The sequence below is a fragment of the Pan troglodytes genome, chromosome 8 (genome assembly GCF_028858775.2).
Source record: "Pan troglodytes isolate AG18354 chromosome 8, NHGRI_mPanTro3-v2.0_pri, whole genome shotgun sequence".
Taxonomy (NCBI): Eukaryota; Metazoa; Chordata; class Mammalia; order Primates; family Hominidae; genus Pan; species Pan troglodytes.
This window is the reverse complement of record NC_072406.2, coordinates 22,911,724-22,925,618: the sequence shown is the minus strand read 5'-3', so window position 1 is coordinate 22,925,618 and position 13,895 is coordinate 22,911,724. Positions and strand designations below refer to the sequence as shown.

General features: G+C 37.4%; 1 long non-coding RNA gene across 1 annotated transcript; it reads right to left on the bottom strand.

Annotated features, from left to right (window-relative positions):
- Positions 1-7,588: 7,588 nt before the first annotated feature.
- Positions 7,589-12,384, bottom strand: LOC104008096 (uncharacterized). The gene is made up of 4 exons (XR_682535.1): positions 12,308-12,384; positions 11,638-11,816; positions 9,342-9,453; positions 7,589-7,795 (listed from the first exon to the last, which is right to left on the bottom strand). It is a non-coding gene; the product is annotated as an uncharacterized LOC104008096 (long non-coding RNA).
- Between the last annotated feature and the right edge of the window lie 1,511 nt (positions 12,385-13,895).

Below are 13,895 nucleotides of genomic sequence, written 5' to 3'. Positions count from 1 at the left end.
CAAGGGATGTGAAGGACCTCTTCAAGGAGAACTACAAACCACTGCTCAATGAAATAAAAGAGGATACAAACAAATGGAAGAACATTCCATGCTCATGGGTAGGAAGAATCAATATCGTGAAAGTGGCCATACTGCCCAGGGTAATTTATAGATTCAATGCCATCCCCATCAAGCTACCAATGACTTTCTTCACAGAACTGGAAAAAACTACTTTAAAGTTCATATGGAACCAAAAAACAGCCTGCATTGCCAAGTCAATCCTAAGCCAAAAGAACAAAGATGGAGGCATCACACTACCTGACTTCAAACTATACTGCAAGGCTACAGTAACCAAAACAACATGGTACTGGTACCAAAACAGAGATATAGACCAATGAAACAGAACAGAGCCCTCAGAAATAATGCTGCATATCTACAACTACCTGATCTTTGACAAACCTGACAAAAACAAGCAATGGGGAAAGGATTCCCTGTTAAATAAATGGTGCTGGGAAAACTGGCTAGCCATATGTAGAAAGCTGAAACTGGATCCCTTCCTTACACCTAATACAAAAATTAATTCAAGATGGATTAAAGACTTACATGTTATACCTAAAACCATAAAAACCCTCGAAGAAAACCTAGGCATTACCATTCAGGACATAGGCATGGCAAGGACTTCATGTCTAAAACACCAAAAGCAATGGCAACAAAAGCCAAAATTGACAAATGGGATCTAATTAAACTAAAGAGCTTCTGCACAGCAAAAGAAACTACCATCAGAGCGAACAGGCAACATACAGAATGGGAGAAAATTTTCGCAACCTACTCATCTGACAAAGGGCTAATATGCAGAAGCTAAAATGAACTCAAACAAATTTACAAGGAAAAAAACAAACAACCCCACCAAAAAGTGGGAGAAGGATATGAACAGACACTTCTCAAAAGAAGACATTTATGCAGCCAAAAGACACATGAAAAAATGCTCATCATCACTGGCCATCAGAGAAATGCAAATCAAAACCACAATGAGATACCATCTCACACCAGTTAGAATGGCAATCATTAAAAAGTCAGGAAACAACAGGTGCTGGAGAGGATGTGGAGAAATAGGAACACTTTTACACTGTTGGTGGGACTGTAAACTAGTTCAACCATTGTGGAAGTCAGTGTGGCGATTCCTCAGGGATCTAGAACTAGAAATACCATCTGACCCAGCCATCCCATCACTGGGTATATACCCAAAGGATTAAAAATCATGCTGCTATAAAGACACATGCACATGTATGTTTATTGCAGCACTATTCACAGCAGCAAAGACTTGGAACCAACCCAAATGTCCAACAATGATAGGCTGGATTAAGAAAATGTGGCACATATACACCATGGAATACTATGCAGCCATAAAAAATGATGAGTTCATGTCCTTTGTAGGGACATGGATGAAGCTGGAAACCATCATTCTCAGCAAACTATCGCAAGGATAAAAAACCAAACACCGCATGTTCTCACTCATAGGTGGAAATTGAACAAGGAGAACACACGGACACAGGAAGGGGAACATCACACACTGGGGACTGTTGTGGGGTTGGGGGAGTGGGGAGGGATAGCATTAGGAGATATACCTAATGCTTAATGACCAGTTAATGGGTGCAGCACACCAACATGGCACATGTATACATATGTAACAAACCTGCACATTGTGCACATGTACCCTAAAACTTAAAGTATAATAATAATAAAATTCAAAAAATAAGACAAACAAAAGGCAGGGGTCATGTATATATAGCAGCTGTTTGCGTTCCTACCTGTTTTGTAGAACTGTGATTAGTAAGCTGTAATTCAATGAGACTGGATGATAGATTTGTCTTCTAATGAATAGGAAGACGCTTCTAAGGTAGAATTGCTAGGAGTAGTTGCTGAAGTTGTGTGAGTGGAAGAACGAGCTGTCAAAGTTGAATGTGTTCCTGAGGTTGGACATTTGAGTGAATGGTGATTGCACATAAGAGAGATAGTGATGTACTGACTTCAAAAGTATAGCAACGCAAAGAAATGACCAATGTTTGAGACAATGGATATGATATCCTGATCTGATCTGTTCACTATACATTCTACATATTGAAGCATTCTTATCCACATCATAACTATTAAAATTATTATACATCAATTTAAAAAACAGAATGAAATAATATATAGCAAGAGCTTAAAGCCTCCTTGAAGCTAGTCAAATTTTATCTAGCTGTTGTGTCACAAAAGTTAGGCAGAGTTGAGTCACTTTATTACCTAATAACAAGCAACTTTCCAAAATATTCAGGAACAATATCTCAGTATTTCCATTCCAGGGACTAGAAATCACTCCTCATTACTAATTACCTTTCACCCTGTGGTGAATGACCTTTCACCTTATGGCCAATCTTAGATATAAACTGCCAACCTGTCTCACTGCTCACCATCTGAGCGGTCATTGTTTCTTTTTACTATGCACAAGATCTATGTAGCATAAGAATACAATTAATTAAAAATAAACCAAAACTACCACCACTACCAAGACCCTACCATCTATTAAGTTAGCCAAGAAATTCCACTAGAGTCTTTGTGGCCATGCTTTAATAATGTGTAACTAACAACACTAAAATATGTTAGGCTTAACCTATAATTATGTCACAATAGATTCAGCCTTGACATCTTGTTTAATGGTTGCTCAAAATTGTCCAAACATGCCTTAAGAAGATTAATTCTGGCATCTTGCCCAAAGCCTGCAACGCTGACCTCCAGTTTATATTTATTTGGTTTAGTCTGTGTTTGCCAGTGTATTGTATTCAATTTTGTGAACCTCCACAAATCATTTGTGGAAAAGAGAAAGTGTACAAATAAATGAAAATAAATTAGCCCTCAGTTTTGCCTGAAGACCAAACCCAGAGCTAGAAACACAGTATACATATGTGTATATACTGTAAGAAGTGAAATATATATGTTCACTCTCTATATGTATATATAAAAAATTCACACAAATATTTTTTTCATTTTCATTTCTTTTTGTTTCACAATTGAGTCCTTATGGAAAAACTTTATGCTCAAACAACAATCATCTGTGAAAATATACAAAGTCACTAGCTCTATATGGAAATTTTGATATCAGAAAGCCTCCTCACCTTAACCTATTACTTTAGGTGATTTTATTTCAACACAGGCATTATTCTGAAGACTAGACTGTCTAAACTCATAAAGTGAATGTGAAAGATATTTCCAGTCAAGATTGGCTGACACAATTCATTTTACAATCTGTCAACTTGACTCATTAGTTCATAAAGGATACCACTTAGTAGTATCACACTGGTCTTTAAGGGGAAAAATGGATACTACTGAAGGAAAATTGTATTGTTATATAAGACAATCATCGAGTTGCTTTGCAATATAAGTATAATTAAATATTGTTAATGGGATAAAGGTTGTTTGAAATGAATATAAAACATGCCTGGAAATTGCCTCATGGAAACATTGGTTATATGCTATTACATATAAACATTTGGAATACATTACATAAACATACACAAACACACAGAGGAGTATAACACTAGCCAGTTTATTCAGCATACATTTCTGAAGTTACCTAATTTTCAATAAGAAGACTTAGAAAACAAAATGTTTCAGGCTAATTTCTAAAGAAAATATTCATTTTAAGTGGTTTCTCCTAAAATATTCAAGTGATCGTCCATTAACTCAGTTCATTCAACAATTATACTCCTGTGGAAGTTATATCAAATAAAATGCCAGCCATTTTCATAATGAATCTGTGTTTATCTAAGTAAGTTTAAGAAATCTGTATTTAAAAAATCACCTTATTTAAGCATCTTCGTTTTAAATGAAGATAAAGATTATCAATAATACTACCTCCCTAGCTTCTTTAAGGAAATTAGTCAAAATCTACCCATATTTCTTGCTACCACCTATCTTTGTTGGCTAAACATAGGAGCCAGGACTCCTGTGTTACATAATTTTAAGAGGCATCATTTACACTACAGTCTAAGTCAATGGCACTCCTGGAGGTTTTGCAGTTCACAACCTGCACAACCAAACTTGGCAGTTCTGGAAAGAATCACTGCTGCAGAATGAGATCTCAGGACTTTTCCTAAACATGCTTATTCAAATGTCCATGAGGACTAAAAGATGAAAAATTATATTTTTTATTATAACAAAACTAAAAATTATAAAACCAGTTATATAGTTTTTGTCAATTGTATCTTAGGAGTCTGCTAAAACCAAGAAAATAATTATCATGGGTTCTTGGGGTCTGGGGAGCAGACAATAGATAGGGCAGTGAGGTATTGTCTAATTGACTAAGTGTCTTCCTCTTAGGGGAGGTGAAATCAATAGAAATATTAAAAACATACCATCTTTACAATGATCTAGCATATAGTCCTTTGATAATATTGCCTGAGGCCATACTGGAGCTGTACAGTAAAAAAAAAAGCAGTGATTCTGCTCTGGTAGTTGTCAGGGTATGTGGTTCTTAAACTCTGCACATTTCAACTAAACTTCCAGGTCATACTGACGCTGTTCATCAGGAGGCCACAGTTTGAGAATTATAGCACTAGTGGAGATTCTATAACCAATGAGAGTTCACGTAGACTAAAATTTCCAGAACAACACTCATGTTAATGTGTGTTAAGATGAAAAGACAGGATACAAGTCTTATGCATGATATGTTCCCAAACTTGTAATACATCAAATATTGTTGATGGACTAAAGACTATTTGAAATGCATAAAGTTGTCAACTGCGGTTGTTTTTCGATATTAAGATGAGACAAGTCCTAGAGTGATGCTCGTGGCTGTTATCTCAGCACTTTGGGAAGCCATGGCAGGAGGATAACTTGAGATCAGGAGTTTGAGACCAGCCTGGGCAACATAGCAAGACTCCATCTACACACACACACACACACACACACACACACACACACACACACACACACACAAATTAGCTGGGCATGGTGTCGCATACCTATAGTCCCAGCTGCTCAGGAGGCTGAAGCAGGAGGATGCTTGAGCTCAGGAGTTCTAGGCTGCAGTGAGCCATGATCATGCCACTGCACCGCAGCATAGGTAACAGAGTGAGATGCCATCTCTAAAAAAAATTCATCATGGAAAATTATTTTATGTTTTCCACTCCATCTTCCAAAGTTTAATGTATTTTAATCAAGCGGTAAAACAACAATGCAGGTTTGTTTTAAAAGGTGAGGAAATCAAATGAGTAATTTTGTATTCTGGGGAACAGTGGAAGAAAGGAGAGGAAGAGAGACATTAGGTAAGAGAGAAGGTTAGGAGAACCCTGGAACTAGTGACAATTTGTACAGTAAAGAGAGGAAGCAGCCAGACATCCCTAAAGCAAATTACAAGCCACAAAGAGAAACATTAATAAGCATGTATATTAGTTAAAAGCGAAGGCACTAGGCTGCTGCAACTCAGTAACATGTTTGCCCTTTACATTCCTTTGAGTTTTAAACCACAGGGGTTTTAGTGGGTGATAGGGTTCAGGTCTGTGTCCCTGCCGAAATCTCATATGGAAATGTAATCCCCAAGGCTGCAGGTGGGGCTCGGTGAGAGGTTATTTGATCCCAGGGGCAGTTTCTCATGAATGGTTTAGCACCATCCCCCTTGGCACTGTCCTCGCGATGCTGAGTGAGTTCTCAGGAGATCTGGGTGTTTAAAAGTGTGTAGCATCTGCTACCCTCTGTGCTCCTGCTCCCACCGTGTGAGACGCCTCACACTCCCTTTGCCTTCCACCGTGATTGGAAGCTCCCTGAGGCCTCCCCAGAAGCAGTTATGCCATGCTTCCTGTACAGCCTATAGAACTGTGAGCCAATTAAACCTCATTTCTTATAAATTACCCAGTCTCAGGTATTTCTTTATAGCAATGTGAGAACAGAATAATACAGTGAGATTATGACAGAATGATTAAAAGTCACTGTGTATTTTCTGTTAGCATAACACTTCCTATTGCCAGAAAATCTTCCAAAATCATAAATCTAGCCATGCTATATTCCTACTAAAAGGCCTCCAGTGATTTCTATTCTTCACCAAACAATTCCCAACTTTTTAGCCAACTGCAAGCGGATTCTGTCCTGTCTAACTTTTTTTCCCATTCATGAGGTAATTTGGTTCATCAGATGTTTGCCTAGGCGTGTGGCCTTTGTAACTTCACTTCAGTCTCCGATTGGTTGTTTATCCAGTCATTCACTCCTTTGAGAAATCTTGAGATTGCTTATTTTTTATGAAATGGATTTAGCACCAATCAGAATTCCTTGATCCTTACACTTAACTTTGATTACAAGGTAATTACTATGCATTGGAATGTTCTTTAATTCATCCCCACCCAGATGTCAAAGCAAGAGGAACTCATATTTCCTTGTTTACTCTGAGAGACCCTGGGGAAAATGGTTTGAGGTGGGAGACTCCTTTAACAATTCCACAATTTTCTAAAACAACTCCTATTTACATATGTTTACAAAGTTGTAAATATTATATATTTATTATAATACACATTTAGGCTGGGCACAGTGGCTCTCGCCTGTAATCCCAGCACTTTGGGAGGCCAAGGCGGGTGGATCACCTGAAGTTGGGAGTTCAAGACCAGCCTGACCCACATGGAGAAACCCCGTCTCTACTAAAAATACAAACAAAAATTAGCTGGGCGTGGTGGTGCATGCCTGTAATCCCAGCTACTTGGGAGGCTGAGGCAGGAGAATCACTTGAACCCCGGAGGTGGAGGTTGCAGTGAGCCGAGATCGCACCATTGCACTCCAGCCTGGGCAACAAGAGTGAAACACCGTTTCAGAAAACAACAACAAAAAAATTATAAAACTAAACTGTGAGTTCTGGAGATCTAGGGACAGGAGCACAGGAGGAACAGTAAGAAGTTGTCCAGTGGACCACATTCCTCTCAAAGAAATTGAAATCAACAAATCTATGAGAAGCAACTTCTTTGCAGCTCCCTGGGGCCATCAATTGGACTCTTGATGGTTCTTCCACTCAGTGTATCATCAATCCCCTGGAAATCTAACTCAGGTCAGGGTCTTTAGAAAATTGTAAGTAGCAACCCTTGCTCAAAAACCCCAAACTGAGAAATGCTGAAACTCAAAATACTGAAGCAGCCTTCTTCATGGATGGACTGGGACACTCCAAAAAGAAAATTCTCAGTACTCTGCTAGGATGTCCTTCTGCTAGTGGTTAAGTCCATTCAGTGTCCCTTAAATTAGGAAAGATATTTCACTACTTTGCAGGACCTTCACATCATGTTAAGGTGAAGAAAACCTATCACTCTTTGTTCCTGTATGTCAACTAGAATTATCATGAGTGATAGCAACAAGATCCTGCGCTCACATTTCTTCTTATAATTGTGTGTGTGTGTGTGTGTGTGTGTGTGTTGTCATGGAGGGAGGTAACAAAAACCAAAAAAGCCCACTTTCTCACCGTGTCCTCACTCTGCCAGTCCCTAGTTGTATGACTTCACTCTCTGGCCTATATTTCTAAAATTAATGAGTTACCATGAGCAGTGGTTCTCAAATATGGCTGATGACTAGAGATATTTAAGAACTGAGAGAATCACTGGTCCCTATTAAAATCTAAAAATTTACTTTCTTTTGTTTCTATGATTTCCTTCTTCTACCAGTAATGAAAAATACATTATATAAGACAATATTTATGGATAAGTAGCCATTGACCTTTCACAGTATTTTTTAGGAAAATATAAAATTGATGCTGTAGGAAAAAAATCTTCCTTTTGATTTTTTCCATCATCAATGCCAGTTATGTCACTTCCTTAAGTTAGAGAAAACAAGAAGTGAGTTAAGGCAGTTAATCACGTGTCCTCTTTAAGGTAATGAAATCACCCTTACTATTTAAAAATAATCAGCGCATGCTTTAGAGTAAGCTTTCCATAGTTCAGGCAGTAAGAGAGCGAGAGAGGAAGAATCGAGCCTATTTTTCTTGACTCAGTTGGTTTGTCACTGTAAAACTTAGTTGACGAATGCTCACTGAGTACCCCTACACACTCAATAGCACACATATTATTCTTACCCAATACGTGGAGAGAAAACATACCCTTCCAACTATGATTTTTAAATTGTTATTTTCTTAAAATAACGCTTTTTCAGTCACCTTGAAAATATGTGCAAATGCAAATCTAAATCCCATATGCAGTAATGATTTGGTTGAAACAAATACTATTCCCTTGAGCTATGTTGGTTTGAGGGGGAAAAAAAATGACTCTTCTAGTGGGAAGATTGCAATGGCTCTGCTCCTAAGGGGGAAAAAAGCCATACAGATAAGATGTTCTTATTTATAACATGTAACAAGATATGTTGCTAGACACAAGCATCTTTCTGATGACTTATCCTGCTGATCAGAGTACCAATGAGTTTATTTTCATAATTACAACAGATGGAAAACAATAAAATTATACTTTAGGCTAATGTGCTCTCACCCTTATTATCCTTTTTTTTTTTTGGTATGTGTGTCTCCCCTGAAGCTATTTTATAACAATACAAAACTTGCAGAAATATGGCACCGCAAAAGCCTGACCAGATTTCCTAATTATCTGTCATGACTCAAGAGTGCAGTAAGAAATTAGCTCTCCGGGGAGAGAAAAAACTTGATGGAACTTAAAATAATAGAAAGAATCCTATGATGTCTCTCCTCAACAAGTTGAGAAAGAAATGAGAAAGAAATCTGTCCATTTTTAGTGGGTTTACTAACTTGCTTTCCTTTTTTAAAAAAAATTGTAGTTTTATGTCAGCTACAAAAAGTTGTGTTAATCAGATCCCTTAACACATGACATGCTGTCATGCAAAGATTTACTCTTGTTTAATTAATTAAATTTTATTTATTTCATCCTCAATTCTATTCCAGTCCTGTCTTCTCATCACAAGCTATTAATTCTGGAATAGAATGAATGAGATGTATGTACTTGGAATACATATGTATAATTATATATCATATATATTTAACACATCTACTTCCTTAATCTCCATATTTCCCACCCTCCCATGTACTTATGTGTGTTCATGTGAACAAATAATTCTGGCCAATGTGGTATAGACAGAAGTGATATACACCTGGACCAAGAAACTTTCCACGTGCTGTTTTTTTTCTCTCTCTCTCTTTCATCATCCTTTGGATGGATAACAACAGATAGTGTTGCTATAGAAACCACCCATTGAAAATGTCAAAACCTTCATCAGCCTGGGTTCCCTGAATGACTGTGTGGATCCATTCTCTCAACACATACCAATGACTATACTCTCACATGAATAAAGGGCTTTTCGTTTATTAACTCACTGAAATGTTAAAGTTTATCTGTACTTACCTCGCTGTTTATTTCACTATAAGGAATCATGAGGTTTACATGGTCTATGTTGCTGACTTTGTCAACTAATTTTTGTCTATTGTAATTCAGTTAGAATGCCTGGAAAGCCAGTCTGTAAGAGAGACAACAGAAAGCCAACTGAAGTTTTCTCTTAATCTGGCTCATTGTCACAGTGTTGGAGGCTGGATTTTATGAGAACCTTAGGTGTTCTATTGATCATTCAACCATCAATTGCACAGAGCACTGAGTCTCCGTTAGCAACTTAAGGCAAACTGCTTTAACCAAAATAAATTGTATTAATATGGCAACATCATTTGCCTTGAATACTTTAACAGTCAGTAGGTAAGAACATTTGAAAAGAACCTATTCAAAAGATCAAGTGACACCTTGTTTCTTGAAAAAAAAAAAAAAAGCAAAACAAAGACAAGCTCTTCGCCAAACTAAATTATAGAAACATATGTTAGGGAACGTGTCACTACCCTACATCTACTTATTGTGCAGGAGGACCCCAGATATTTAGATGGCTTTGGAATTCTCAGAAATATTGGACATGGTAATACTAGAGTTTTCCATGTGTTGGAGCTGATAGTGTATTTTCTATTTGTTTTTAATGGATTTTAATTTTTAGGATAGTTTAAGGGTTACAGAAATATTGAGGGTAAAGTACAAAGAATTTCCATAGACCCCATCTCCCCCATACCCTCACTTTTCCCTATTATTCCCATCTTGCATTAGTGTGGTATATCTGTTACAACTGAGGAAACTATATCGATATATTATTATTAACTAAAGTCCATGTTGGCATTGGGTTTTATTCTTTGTGTAGTAGTACAATTCCGTGGGTTTTGCCAAATGCAAAATATCCTGTATCCACCATTACAGCATCATACAGAACAGTGTCATTGCCCTAAAAATAGCCTGTGCCCCAGGTATTTCCCTCTTCTCCCCCATAACCCTGGCAAACACCAATCTTTTTACTATCTGTACAGCTTTGTCTTTTCCGGAATGTTATATACCTGGAATCGTACAGCATTTAGCCTTTCCACATTGGCTTCTTAAACTTAGTAACACACAATTAAGGTTCCTCTGTATCTTTTTGTGGTTTGATAGATCATTTCTTCTTATCTCTGAATAATATTCCATTGCATGGATGTACCAGAGTTTGTTTATCCATTCACCTATTCACCTATTGAAGGATATCTTGATTGCTTTCAAATTTTGGCAATTATGAATAAACCTGCTATAAACTTTTATGTGTAGGCATTTCTATGGACATAACATTTTCAATTCATTTGGGTAAATACCTAAGAGCACAATTGCTGGGTCGTATAGTAAAACTATGTTTGGCTTTGTAAGCAGCTGTCAGATTGTTTTTGACAGTGGCTTCACTATTTGGCTTTCCCACTAGATGTGAATGACAGTTCCTGTTACTCAACATCCTCACCCACATTTGATGTTGTCAGTGTTTTGATTTTTTTGCCATTCTAATAAGTGTAGTGGTATCTCATTGTGGTTTTAATTTGCAATCTCTAACGAATGTACAGTGTTGAGCACCTTTTCATATGTGTATTTAACATTTGTCTATCTTCTTTGGTGAGTTGTCTGTTTAGATTTTTTGCCCATGTCTAATTGGGTTGTTCTCCTATTGCTCAGTTATAAGAGCTGGTTGTAGATTTTGGAAACAAAGTCCTTTATCAGATACATGTTATTCAAGTATTGTCTTTCTCTCCCAGCCTGTGGCTTATCTTTTCTTTCTCTTAACAGTGTCTTTCAGAAACAGATGTTTTTAATTTCAATAAAGTCCAACTTCATTTTCTCTTTCATGAAGCATGCTTTTGCTATTGAATCTAAAAAGTCATTTCCAAATCTGAGGTCCCCTAGATAGTCTCCTATGTTATCTTTTGGTACTTATTTTTAATCTAAAAATATTTTATAATCGTTATACCATTGGGGATAGTAGAGTCATAAGTTTATGATTTACGTCACTGATTTTATGTAATTTTGATTGGTGCACCACATTTTTGATATGTACAGTATTTCCCTACTCTGAGAAGTTGTGATATATTTGTTGGAAATGGGTACATGCTTTTTTATACTAGATTAAATCTGTCCATTTCTTCTGAGTCCTTCAGGGAATCTCCTGAGAGTAGGGCAGCACACTTTTATTCTTGGGAAGAGAGGAAAGCGTACCTGCTATGGAACCATGACGTTGGTCACTTTATACCTCCAAAGTCATGCCCATCGTCATATCTGATTTACTGAAAGCTTCCCGTTATAAGAGGGGAACATACTCTACCTGATTCAATGATTGGCAACTGCAGTGAATGAACTGCTGATGTCTTCCCCAAGGAAGAGCTCAAACATCATCAATTAGCAGAGATGGCGGAAGGAAAGATCCATCTTCTCTACGATACGTCTGAGAGAGGAAGGAGACGAAGCTACACCGTCCTCACCCTTGCTAGTTGTAATGTGCATCTTTGAAGAGAAGGAGGCAGATACTAGCAATGGAAAACTATCCCTGGGAAGTCTATGTTTATCTTTGAAAATGTGGCTGTATAATAAAGCACAGTAAGCTTAGTTTTTTCAATGTAACACTCTAAAAAGCTACTCATTCATTTTGAAGTTGCTGTCATTGCTCAAGATATTCTTAGAACTATTGTTTGGAATTAGACTTTTTAAGGTGTTTACAAGAGGTACAAGAAAAATAATTCAACTTGTTTTTAAATCATGCCTCCAAATAACAACTATTGAAAGAATAAATTAATAAACTTAATTTTAAAACCTAAAATCAATAAGCTATTGACTTTTTCAGCAGTAAAATAAAATAAAAAATCAAGGTATAATTATATGATAGAGTTAATGATTAGAAAATTAAGATACTGCAAAGATCTACAAGAAACTACATGTTTTTTGAACCCTTATTTTCCATTAAATGGAGTAATAATGCAGTTTTCTTCCTTGTTTACCATATCTCATACTGTTTTCCCTTATTTTTTGTTTCCTTTTCCACCCAGACTGACACTTTTTCACCTCACCAGTAACTACAGTATTGGCTAAAGTTCCAGAACCTTATTCCTCCCTTAAATAATTACAAAGAATCTAACATTCTGTGAGGTTACTTACTCCCATTACAACACTAAACTACTCTCCAAATGGAGTCAGTGCTATTAGAACTCATTTCCTTGAAGTCTATTTCGCTTTTACTTTTTCAGCCAACTCACTCTCCCTCCCTAATTTGGATTATAAACTCAGGGGAAGGGACTGTGTCTTACCCTATATCAACTAGGTGTTCAATGAATATTATTATTATTATTAAAATTCATAATGATGCCAGGCTTGGCCTAATCAATTTTAATTCAGCTTAATCTCTTTCAATTAAGTTTAATTTAGGAGGTGCTGCCCTGATATTTTTCTTTTACCTAGATTTCTAATTTACTTCTGCAATAGGCTCCTCCTTTCATCTTTTTTTTCTTGCCTCATAAATTTCTTCTACAGGCAAGATGTTTTCTTTATGCCATTGCTAAGGTGCATTTTATCTGACAGATGCTTTTAAAAGAGACTGCTTTCCTTGCCTATTCTAAAGCATTATGCACAGCTTTTTGTATTAAAGCTAATTTTTCTCCCAGTGAATTGAAAAAAGCTGACTGAAACAAACTCACCTCTAGGCAGTTACGGTTCATATTAGCAAGTGGGAAGGGTATCTGATGAGCAGTTTCTGTGCTTTGGAGAAAGTGCTCCTGTAGCTGTGTGGAAGATGGATTAAGCTGTGCAAGAGTAGAGACAACAAGATCTGTTTGGAGGCTACTGAAATTATCCATGTTAGTGTAGCAAGAGATTGTCCAAAGCTCTGACAGTAATGATAGAGAGCTTTCAGTATATACTTTGAGAAAGGTGACCAAAGAGAACTTGCTGATGACAGGGAGATGTGAAAAGCCGATCTGAGCAGCGGGTGATACAGGAGGAGAAGCAGGGGCAATGGCGTGTGTTCTGGGTACCACTAGTTTAATAAATAAAGACTTGGAAGTGTCCGGGCCTGGTGGCTCATGCCTGTAATCCCAGCACTTTGGGAGTCCAAGGTGAGAGGATCACTTGAGGCCAGGAGTTCAAGACCAGCCTGGCCAACATGGCAAAACCTCGTCTCTACTAAAAATACAAAAATTAGCTGGGCGTGATGGCCTATGCCTATAATCCCAGCTACTGGGGAGGCTGAGACAGGGGAATCGCTTGAAGCCAGAAGGCGGAGGTGGCAGTGATCCACGATCACATCTCTGACCTCTAGCCTGGGCAGCAGAGTGAGACCCTATTTCAAAGACTTGGAAGAGTTGAGGATCACCTTTCCTTAGGAAGGAATAGTACCCTCTAAAGGGAATGGCTGGGTAAAATACTGAAGATGGCTGAGGCTGGAAGTATAGAAAATGCCAATATTTATGGAGATAAATAAAGAAATACAAATTCAACGAGTATACCGAGTAGCAGTGAACAGAAAAATAGGACAATGAGGAAAACATCTGGTTATGTAAGCCATCTGGTATTTTATCATCAGAGGCTCTGGAA